This window comes from Microtus oregoni, unplaced genomic scaffold (assembly GCF_018167655.1).
Source record: "Microtus oregoni isolate MIOR12 unplaced genomic scaffold, Mior012 000023F_ref0000262, whole genome shotgun sequence".
Classification (NCBI taxonomy): domain Eukaryota; kingdom Metazoa; phylum Chordata; class Mammalia; order Rodentia; family Cricetidae; genus Microtus; species Microtus oregoni.
This window is the reverse complement of record NW_024543082.1, coordinates 56,464-67,392: the sequence shown is the minus strand read 5'-3', so window position 1 is coordinate 67,392 and position 10,929 is coordinate 56,464. Positions and strand designations below refer to the sequence as shown.

The following is a 10,929-nucleotide window of genomic DNA, read 5'->3' as shown; positions in this document are numbered from 1 at the left end:
CTTGGGGAAGAGTTGTTCCCTCAGAAACCATCAAGGCTTCCTTGCTGAATTCATTAAGGTCTGTAGTCTCTTCCCATAGAGATTTCTGTGGTGGTTTAAATGAGAATCACCCCTATAGACTCAAAGAGTTGTATGCTTAAATCCCAGTTTGGAAAAGTGTCTTTGTTGGAGGAGGTGTATTGACGAGGTGTAACACCAGGGATGGGCTTTGAGCATTCTCTCTGTCTCTGTCTCTCTCTATCTCCATCTCTCTCTGCCTGTGGATCAGGGTCTTATCTACTTCTGCAGCACCACGCCTGGCTGCATGCCATCTGGCCATGCTCCTCACCATGATGATAATGAACTAATCCTACGAAACTGTAAGCCAGCCCCCAATTAAATGCTTTCTTTTATAAGAGTTGCCTTGGTCCTGGTGTCTCTTCACAGCAACTGAACACTAGCTAAGACACGCTGCTGTGTGGAATTGCAGCCCCAGCTCCCAGCAGAAGTTCCCCGTTCCCACTGCCCTCCCTCACTGTGTTTTCTCCTCCACTGTGGCACACTCATACTTCACCAAATCCCAGTTCCTTATCTGCCTTCCCTTTCTCCATTGCTCCCTGAGGGAAGAGACATGGCAGTTTTGATCATTGTTGTAGCTTGGGGTTTGCAACAGTGCCTGGCCCAGAGTGAGTGGGAATGCTGTGACCAGCACTGTCCTTTGGAACTGCCAGTTTTATGTTATGCAGCAGATGGCTCATGGGGGAAAGATTGGCACTGCCTAGATGTGTTTTGGTGGTATGGATATGGGTAGGATGAGGTGAGCTTTGAAGTAGGGAATGGAGAACTGAGAGAAGTTATTCAACAAATAACATATTCTACATAGTAAGCCAATTTGACGGCTACAAGTAGTAGCAGTGTTGAGGGGGGGAAGCAGCTAGCATGACTTTAGAGTCTCTGTTGGAGGACTCTGGTGGTGAGTGGGCCATTAACTGAGAGGGAAACAGGGAAGAGGATTAGATTTTGAAAGGGGAAAAATGTGACCAAATTTCTCTGTCATCCAGGCCCCCCACACACACACACCCCAGTTAAAAGGTGATGAGTCTAGGCCACACACACACACACACACACACCAGGTATATAGGATACACACACCCCAGTTCCCACTTCCTGGTTCCCACCGTCTGGGATCTACCCTCCCCCACCCCCAACTCCCGAACTGACAAACTCCTACTTGGTCACATCTGGTTGAAGAGAAAGAAACAGGAGTTGAGCGCTCTCCTAATAGGCAGCGCTTAGCAGGCACAATAGCAGCAGCTGCTCTTCCAAGGGCGGCCTCCAGCCGGACCCCACACTTCCCCTCCTGGTGGGGCATTGTTTTACACGAGGCATCTGGAACCTTGTGGTCTTGCGGCTCAAAATAAATAAATAAATAAATAAGAATTTAAACTTAAAAAAAAAAGAACAGAGTGGGTGAAAACCTGTTGACTCAAAATGAAAAATTAATAAATCCCTAATTTTAAAGCTTTAACAAAAAAATAAACCAAGTAAAAAAACAAAAACAAAAAAAGGTGATGAGTCCCAGAACATGAGCCTCACCCAGCCTTCAGCTCTAGAGCGCCAGAGCCCTGCCACAGACACAAGACTCCAAAACTCCTTCATGCAAAACCTGCCTGTGTGAACTGGAGCTTAGTCACAAAGCCACTGCCACAGTCTCTGGATGGCCAGATCCTCTAGTCCTCTTAAATTATATCAGCTGAGCCCAGCCTGGTTCACCCAGAGTCCCGCAGTCTGCCAGATCTTTGCATTCTGCATAAACACAGCATGAGCTTATGGTTTGTCCTCTGTGTCGGGGCCAGCCCCGACACCTCTGAATCACTCACTAGTGTCCTCAACTCAAGCAAACATCTGCTTCTGTTTCCATATGGACCTTGGGACACCAGGCACTCTGGGTTTGGTTCTGTGTCATACAGTAGAAGTTTCTCTCAATCTCACGATGCCTTGGGCCTCCTAAATACTAAGTCAGGGGTTTGTGGTTTTAGGGACCTGTGGATTGTGCATTGTGGATTGTGATAGTGAAGTTATGTAATTGTATTGACTTCTAAAGATCCTATAGAAAGGAAGTTATTGTGTGGTACTAGGAAGATAGCTCAGTCAGTAAAGTACATGCTATGCAAACATGAGGTACCCCCAGTACGTGGGGGGTTGGGGGAGCCAGGTGAAGCAGTACACACCTGGAACCCCCTCTGGGGAAGAGGAGGGGTGGAAGCAGAGACAGGCAGATCCCCGAGGCTCCGTCATGCCATTCTAGCTGGATCAGCAATCTCCAGGTTCAGTGAGAGATCCCTTTTCAAAATGTAAGGCAGGGTACAATTGAGGAAAACATCTAACATTTATTACTGCCCTTCACACGCAAGCTTACAAATGTGCATGTACACCTTTACATACTTGTACCTACACAGGAATGTGCCCATGCATGAACACACACACAAAATTATTGTAAATTATTTGGGAGTGATACCCACTGGTCATAGGTTGCATTCAATTTTTTTGTGTGGATCCAGGTGACTCTGGTAGTTATTCTGGCTGTGTGCTTATGTTAACTTCGCATCACTTTGACAAAATGTCTGAGGCATCAGCTTTTAAGAAGGAACAGTTTATTATGGCACATGGTTTCAGAGGTTTCAGTTCACGGTCACTTGGTCCTATTACCTTGGGATTCAGCAGGATAGCCCGCCATGGTGGGATCACACTGCAGAGGAGGTCTGTATCCTTCCTGATGACTGGGTATCAAACAGAAAAAAAAAAAAAAGAAGGAGCTAGGGTTCCTTCAGTATCATGCCCTGTAGACAGAGACTGCTCATTCATTTCCAGCCGCCCAGATCCGAAATCATCACACAGAAACTATATTAATTGCAACATTGCTTGGTCAATGACTCTAGTGTGTAGTGAGCCGGACAGGATCGCCATTACAAGATGGCGCCGACATCCTGTCTTGTTGGAAACAAACAACTCCATATTTGGCTATGCCTTTGAGAGCTGTGCGTCCCCCGCTTCCCGCATGCGCGGTGGATGAGGATCCTTGAGCCTATCCCGATGTGGTCTGGTGTCAGCTGTTGGTGGCAGCCAATCACAGGGCGACCCGTGTGCCATTTCCCTATTTAAGCAGCTGCCTAAGAGCCCTTCATCCCTTCACTTCATGCTGTCTCTCCCCTTAGCTCCCTGCCCCTTCGCTCCCTGCCCCTTTGCTTCATGCTCTCCCTGCCCTTCCCTTCCTGCCCCTTGTTTTCCTGCCCCTCTTGCTTCCTGCTCCCCATTAATCAAGGACACTCCAGTAAAGCGTGATCTGAGTGGAATCCTGATGTGGTGGTTGTTCTTTCTCGCCGGTCGAGAGGTCCGCCACACTAGTGTATTTCTAGATAGCTCTTACATCTTAAATTAACCCATTTCTGTTATTCTGTGTATTGTCACAAGATTGTGGCTTACTGGGTAAAGTTCTGGCATCTGTCTCCTTCAGCATCTACATGGCATCTCTCTGATTCCACCTTCTCTCTCACTATATCTCTTCCAGCCTGATTATATTCTGCCCTGCCATGGGCCCAAGTAGCTTCTTTATTCATTAGCCAATAAAAGCACACATACAGAAGAACCTCCCACACCAGTGCCCCCATGACCTGACTTTCTCCCAGTATGCTCCACCTTCTGAAGATTCTCACACCTCCCAAAAGAATACTCTATGCTAGATCTAAAGCCTAGCAACGGGGTTGTGCTGAAGATGAAGGAGGAAAAGAAAAATCCACCAGACTCTGCTCCCACAGCAGTGTACCAGTGGGGCTGTAACGTCCCAGAGAAGGTGCCTTGGTCAGATGCCCACCAATGTGTGGTGTGGGCTGGTGCTGACTACACAGCATGCTGCAAATGGTGGGACATATAAGGGCATGGAACCTGTCACCTGAAGCTTTCCAAAGAACCATTGGACATAGAGCTGAAGAGGGCACATTGGCCATTGTTCTTTGAAATACTGGCTTCTTGTATTAGGCTCATAAATACTTCACACACACCACAGATTTTCTTATGAATGAGCACACATAGAGTAGGTGGCAGGGAATGAACAGCCATAGTAGAGAGGATTGTGCAGGCTTTAGTTAATCCCAAACTAAATATGTCTCCATATTAGAGAATCTCTCAGCTGGGCTTTTAACTAAGAGCCAGCCATCTTTGAGCAAACAGTGAGTTTCCAGCATGGGCATATGGTTCCTTAGAAAGTAAACAGCACTTCCTGAGTAGCACAAAGGCAAACGGCTAATTGTGGTGGTTCTTCTTGCTTGTCCACCTGACTACATCTGGAATTCACTAAAACCCAAGTGGCTGGGTACACCTGTGAGGGATTGCTTTCTTAATTAAATCATTTGAAGTGGGAAGACCAACTTTGAATTCAGATCTTTTGAGGTGGGGAGGTCCACCCCTAATTTGGGCTACACCTTCTCCTGGCAGCCTACATAAAGGACATGGAAGAGGGAAGTTTGCTCTCTTGGCCTGCTTGCTGTCGTGGGCAAGCTCATTCCTTCACTGGCATTAGAGCCGATTTCCCCAGGATTCTGGAGTATACAGAAGACCGGGTGAGTCATCTGGTCTCATGGACTGAACGACTACTGAATTCTTGAACCTTCCATTGGTAGACTGCCATTGTTGGGTTAGCTGAACCACAGACTGTAAGCTGTTCTAATGAATCACACACACACACACACACACACACACACACACACACCACATTCAATCAGTTCTGTTCCTCTAGAGAGCATTGACTAATCCACTAACCAAGGACTCAGTTTTCCTAAACAAGGAGCATACTTGGCATTCTTGCTTCCATTTCCAAAGCCAGTGTGGAGCAAGGCATTCTTGGTACCCTTTCCCTCAATGTGGACTTAACCTCAGAGCCATTTTCAACCCAGTGGTCCAAGCAGCCACAACCCATGGAGCCGTCAGGGTGGACATAGTTAAATCTAACTTACTACCCTTCTACCCTTCTAATTAGCCGCCCATCCTTGCTCATATATAACCAAACATGCATAGTCAGAAAGAGGAAAAACATACAATATCATAGATGCTACATCATGGAAACAAGCTTCACAATCCACCTGCCTCCTTCAACACAGTGGCTGTCTTACCCAACATCCACCCCTCCCGTAATCTGTGTCTGCGTAACTCCAAACAGTTCCTATGAGGATGGGCAATTCCTACCTTTACACAAAAGTGCTTTGTTGAAATGCCTATCTTAAGTGGATTGTTTTCTTAAGTAATGATGGGATAATTAGAGGTTTTGCTACTGAGAAAGAACTTGGCAACAAATAAATCACAAAGACAACAGTGCGTCATGTAAGCAGGATCACCAAGCATAACTTCTGAGATTAAAGCATAGAACTTTAAAGGCCCCCACGCTGGATCTAAACACACTGCACACATGGATTAAGCAGTGCTGATAGGATGCTTATGCCCCACATAAGAGCAGTCAGCTCTTAAGCCATCTAAAACAAGGCTTTCTGTACATTGCAATTAACTAATTAACAGGAATTGGGCTTCCATAGGAAACAAGAAGATTTGGGGGATAATGTGATTTATTTAAAGAAGGGAAGATGTTGCCAAACCTACTCTGAAAAGGGTGTCTTGTCTTTCTTGCTGTGTGTCTGTCCCTGTGCTGGGAGCTCCAATGGACAAAGCCAGTCAGATTCCCTCCACCTCTCTCAGAGCTGCACGGACTGGGACCTTACGAAGTCGCCCATGACTTTTTTTTTTAATGTATTTGAACATTTCAGTGCAGAGTTTAGTTACAGGCTTTTTATTCATCTTTCATATATATGCTAGTGTTTCTTTTAACAGACTTAATTCACTTTTATTTTTCTTGTATAAAAACCCTTATATGGTGACCACGGCTGGAGCCTGGGTCCTCTGAAGAGAGACTCTGGTGTGGGTTTTCACAAGATGCTCAATGAATTCCTGATAAGGAGACTTGGTGAACACAGTCTCTTTCCAGAGGTCGGGGGTCAGGTAGCTGTAGGTCTTAGAGATGGCATCAAAGGTGGCCTTAGCAAAGTTTCCCGGGGTGGCAGTGCAGCCCCTGGCTGATGTGCAGCAGTCATCAATGCCAGCCATCATCAGTAGCTTCTTGGGCACAGGAACGGAGACTATGCCAGTGCCTCTGGGGGAGGGATGAGACGCACCAACACAGAGCCACAGTGGCCTGTCACTTTGCTTGGAACAGTGTGGGGCTTGCCAATCTTGTTCCCCCAGTAGCCTCTCCGCACAGGGACAATGGAAAGCTTGGCCAAGATGATGGCCCCTCGGATGGCAGTGGCTATCACCTTGGAGCACTTGACACCGAGACCTACGTGACGGCTGTAGTCCCCAATAGCGACGAAAGCCTTGAACCTGGTCTTCTGGCCTGCCCTAGTCTGCTTCTGCACTGGCATGATCTATAGAATCTCATCCTTTAGGGAAGCTCCCAGGAAAAAGTCAATAATCTCAGATTCCTTATTGGGCAGGGAGAACAGGTAGATCTTCTCTAGAGACTTGATTTTCATGTCCTTAACCAGGTGGCCCAGCTTGGTGACAGGAATCCACTCCTTGTCTTCAGCTTTACCTCGGTGAGCCCCGCAGCCTCAGCCTTGGCCACGGCCTCAACCACGGCCACTGCCCCTCAGACCACTGCTGAATCCTCCCCGGAAGCTGCCACGGCCTCCTAATCCTGGGCCCCCGGGTCCTCCGGGCCCTCCCGCTGCATCGGTGTCATCCGCCATTTGGTGTTTTCCAGAAGAAGAAGAAGTATGCTAATGTTTTTATTAATTTGTGTTTTCATTCACGATAGTTATTTGAAGGTCTCATGCCAATGGCCTGAAATCCACACCTGTCCACCCTGCTCCGCGTTGCTGTCTGTTCATTAGAGTCACGGGAACTCTAAACGCCCTGATGCCCAATGGCATTCCCGGAGTTAAATCAGAATCCCTGCTACTAAACCAAGGAGCCAGCAGCTTTTAAATGTCCCTGAGAGCTTCCACTGTGACCACCTAGATGCCACTGTCAAACTCTGTTAAGGAGAAGGAAGCAGGTGTCCCTCTGGACTGTCCCCATTGGCTGGAAGCTTCTTGTGCTCTATACTTGACCATTCTTGACTTCCAGACAGTGCCACAGTGCTGGAGCCATTGATGAGAAGTGAGGCTGACTGGAGGCCTCACTCGAAGGGTTCCCGAGAAAGAAAGTGTAGAGAAGAAAAGTACAGTTCTATCCCCGAATTCCTTTCCACAGATATTTTGCAGCCTGTCATACAAAGTACCAGACACTTGGTGACTTTAAACAATAGAAACAGATCTTTTCATCCAGCTAGAAACTGGAAATTCAAAATGAAGGTGTCAACAGGACCCCCATTCCTTCTGGAAGTACTCAGGGAAAATGCTTCCTTGTCTCTCCCAGCTTCCAGTGGTGGCCAGTGACCTCTGTCACTCCTCAGTTTGTAACCTGACCCTCTGCCTCCACTGGCCTGAGACTTCTCCCTGTGTCTCTGTGTATCTCGCTATATATGAGAATATCCAACCACTGGATTCAGGACTCCCCCAAATCCAGCCAATCTCATCTTAATTTGATTCTGTTTGCAACAAGTCTGTGGTGGCTTGAACGGGAAATATCAGCCATGGGTTCGGGCTTTTGAACACCTGGTACCCAGTTGGTAGCATTGTTTGGGAACATTATTGAGCTTTAGGTGGCTCAGCCTTAATGAAGGAAATACATCACTGGGGGCAGGCTTTGAGGGTTCTGACCCAGCTCCACTTCTAATTCACCCTCTACCTTTGGTGTGCACGTGGGGCTGTGATTGCTTGGCTTCCTTCTCCAGCTGGCAGCTGCCATGCCTCCCCTGCCACTATGGACTCTCCCTTCTGAAACCATAAGCCCTAATAAATCCTTCCATACGTTGCCTTGGTCATTATAGTTTATCACAGCAATAGAAAAGTAGCTAATACAGTTACTCTTCTCCCAGATAAGAAGCCATTCACTGGTCCCAGGAGGTCCTGCATTCGAGGGGACATAGTCAACAAGTCAACTGATAAGCCATCTGAGCAATTCTTTTCTGTTTCTAGAATGCAGAGTGGAGAAAGTTATCCAAGGTGACCTGCAAATCTAGTTAGAGGTATAATCCTTTCTGTGGGGTGGCAGAAAGAAAGCTGTCTGTCTGTGGCTAAAAGAAAAGAATGTGGCTAATTAGATCAGCCTTTCAGAAGTGTTTAAAACAGAGTTGTTTGAGGTTTTTGTTTGTTTGGTTTGAAGTCAGACATTGTGATTGGGGGCGGGGGGGGTGGTCCCAACATTTTTATTTCATGTCATCTCTGGCCACCAAGGTAGTTTCATGTCTGTGTAGAAATAGCAAAGATTTAACACAGAATCAACTTTTCTTTTTCTTACTTCTAGTGAGGGTTGGCAGGCTCCCTGGTGCACAACATTGACAGAAACATCTTTGGGCTTTTTTTTCCCCCTGTTTAACCTTGGACCTATTAGTGCAGGTGGCCCAGAGAGCACTGTGCAGAGCTAGGCCGATGGTCAGAAAATTCGGTGAATTGTTTCACGCCAGTCACTTCCACTTCCCCTACAACTCCTTTGTACAAAATATCAGGCAGGTTCCCAGGTTGGATGTTTGCATTGCTCTTATGTCCAGGTGTGTTTACAGAACTAAACCATGCTAGGCTTTGAGGGCTAAGAAGAGGCGTTTATAAAACTTCTCCAAGGCCCCAGGGCTCCTGGGCTGATCTAGAGGTCTGGGCCTGGGAATTCTCTAGTCCCACTTCCATTTCTCCCTATCATTTCAGCAGTCACCTTGGAGATGTCATAGCCCATATGTGCTTCCTTCTGTGAAATGAGGCTCTCGCCCATTGGCTGCGGAGCACCAAGGGAGCAGCTAGAGCAGCGAGGGGATGCAAAATCCCCATCGCCCTCAAGTCACGCCAGATCGGTGCTAAGAGAAGCAGAAGGCGGCAGGTGGAAAACAGAACACAGAAAAGGCTGTAAGCACACAGCACTCTGCATTGGACCCCACGGGTTCAAATCCTAGATCCCTCCTCAGAGAACAAGAGTTGGAGCTTCTCGAAGGCTGTTTGCTCATCTATAAGATAAAGATTTGACAGCATCCTCAAGAGTCCTGTGGAAAGCCGGGCGGTGGTGGCGCACGCCTTTAATCCCAGCACTCGGGAGGCAGAGGCAGGCGGATCTCTGTGAGTTCGAGACCAGCCTGGTCTACAGAGCTAGTTCCAGGACAGGCTCCAAAACCACAGAGAAACCCTGTCTCGAAAAAAAAAAAAGAGCCCTGTGGAAGTAACCCAATAGGGAATGTGGTGAGCACAGAGCACACAGTAAGTGCTCAGTAGATGTCAGCCCTTACCACCCTGAGTGACAGTTCTCTCCCATGTTGTTGTCTGCATCTTCAGAGGTCACACTTAGACACACTGGGAGTTAATAGACAGATAGATTAGTGATGCCTGCTGTGCTGGCTGGCTGGGTGTGTCAACTTGACACAAGCTAGAGTCATCAGAGAGGGAGGAGCCTCAGTTGAGGAAATGCTTTGATCAGATCCAGCTGTAAGGCATTTCCTCATTTAGTGATCAATGGGGGAGGGCCAAGCCCATGGTGGGTGGTACCATCACGGGCTATTGGTTTTGGGTTCTAGAAGAAGGTGGGCTGAACAAGCCATAGGTAGCAAGTCAGTAAGCACCACCCCTCCATGGCCTCTGCATCAGCCCCTGCCTCTGGGATTCTGCCCTGTTTGAGTTCCTGTCCTGATTTCCTGTTACCTACAAGATATAGTGTGTACCTGCACACCACCATGCTCCCCACCATGATAATAATGGACTGAACCTCTGAAATTGTGAGTCACCCCCCCCCCAATTAAATGTTTTTATTTATAAGTGTTGCCGTGATCATGGTGTATAAACAGAAGTTTCTGTTCTGCCATGTTCTGCAGCCATTCAGTTCCAAAGAAACACAGAGGCTTATATTAATGATAAACTGTTTGGTCTCTTAGCTCAGGCTTCCTATTAACTAGCTCTTACAACTTAAATTAACCCATAATTATTGTCTACGTTTAGCCACGTGACTTGGTACCTTTTAAGAGTGAGGCATTCTCATCCTACTTTCTCTATACTGGCTGGTGACTGTGTCTCTCACCCTTCCCTCTTCCCAGAATTCTCTTAGTCTGGTCATCCTACCTCTACCTCCCACCTCGCTACTGGCCAATCAGCATTTATTTAACCAGTATGAGTGACAAATATTTACAGTGTACAAGAGCATTATCCAATAGCAATGGTGTCTCTTCACAACAATAGAAACCCCAAGACACCTGCCTTGCATTTGAACTAGAAGACAGATTCTACTGGAGCTGTGTGCAGTTACGGCCATTCTTGTAAGAACAATATTGGGTTCATTTCTTTCTTCCCAAGATCTCATTCCAGGATTCTCCTCATTCCAGGATTCTCCACATAGAAGGCCCTCATCAAATATGGGGTTAAATAACTGGTTAGAATTCTTGATAGTTGATGTTAGGCAATGGGAGAAGGAATGGGAACCAAAAGTAGGTTCAGACCAAGATACAAAAATCTCTCTCATCTCCATGATGCTTGATCTCACCCTTTCATAGACCAAACCATTGCCAGAATTGAAATCTTACCAGTGGGTAAACACTTGCTTTGAAACTGACTGGACTGGTCTGCAATAGGGAATGTAAAACCAAAGTGTCATGTGTGGTGCTGAAGAACTAGAGACAGGGTGCCACAGAGGTAGGGGCCATGGTTAGTCCCAGCTGCTCAGAAGCTCAGCCCACAACCCTGAGCACAGCTAAGCATCTCTCTTCCTCTCAGCTCTCTAATCCCTTACATGAGAATTATAGCCCTGTGAGGCTCAAGTGGCATAGGACATGAAGCA

The 10,929-nt window shown here is 47.1% G+C and overlaps 1 pseudogene; it reads right to left on the bottom strand.

Moving 5' to 3' along the window:
* Positions 1-5,889: 5,889 nt before the first annotated feature.
* LOC121462043 lies at positions 5,890-6,770 on the bottom strand (annotated as a pseudogene).
* Between the last annotated feature and the right edge of the window lie 4,159 nt (positions 6,771-10,929).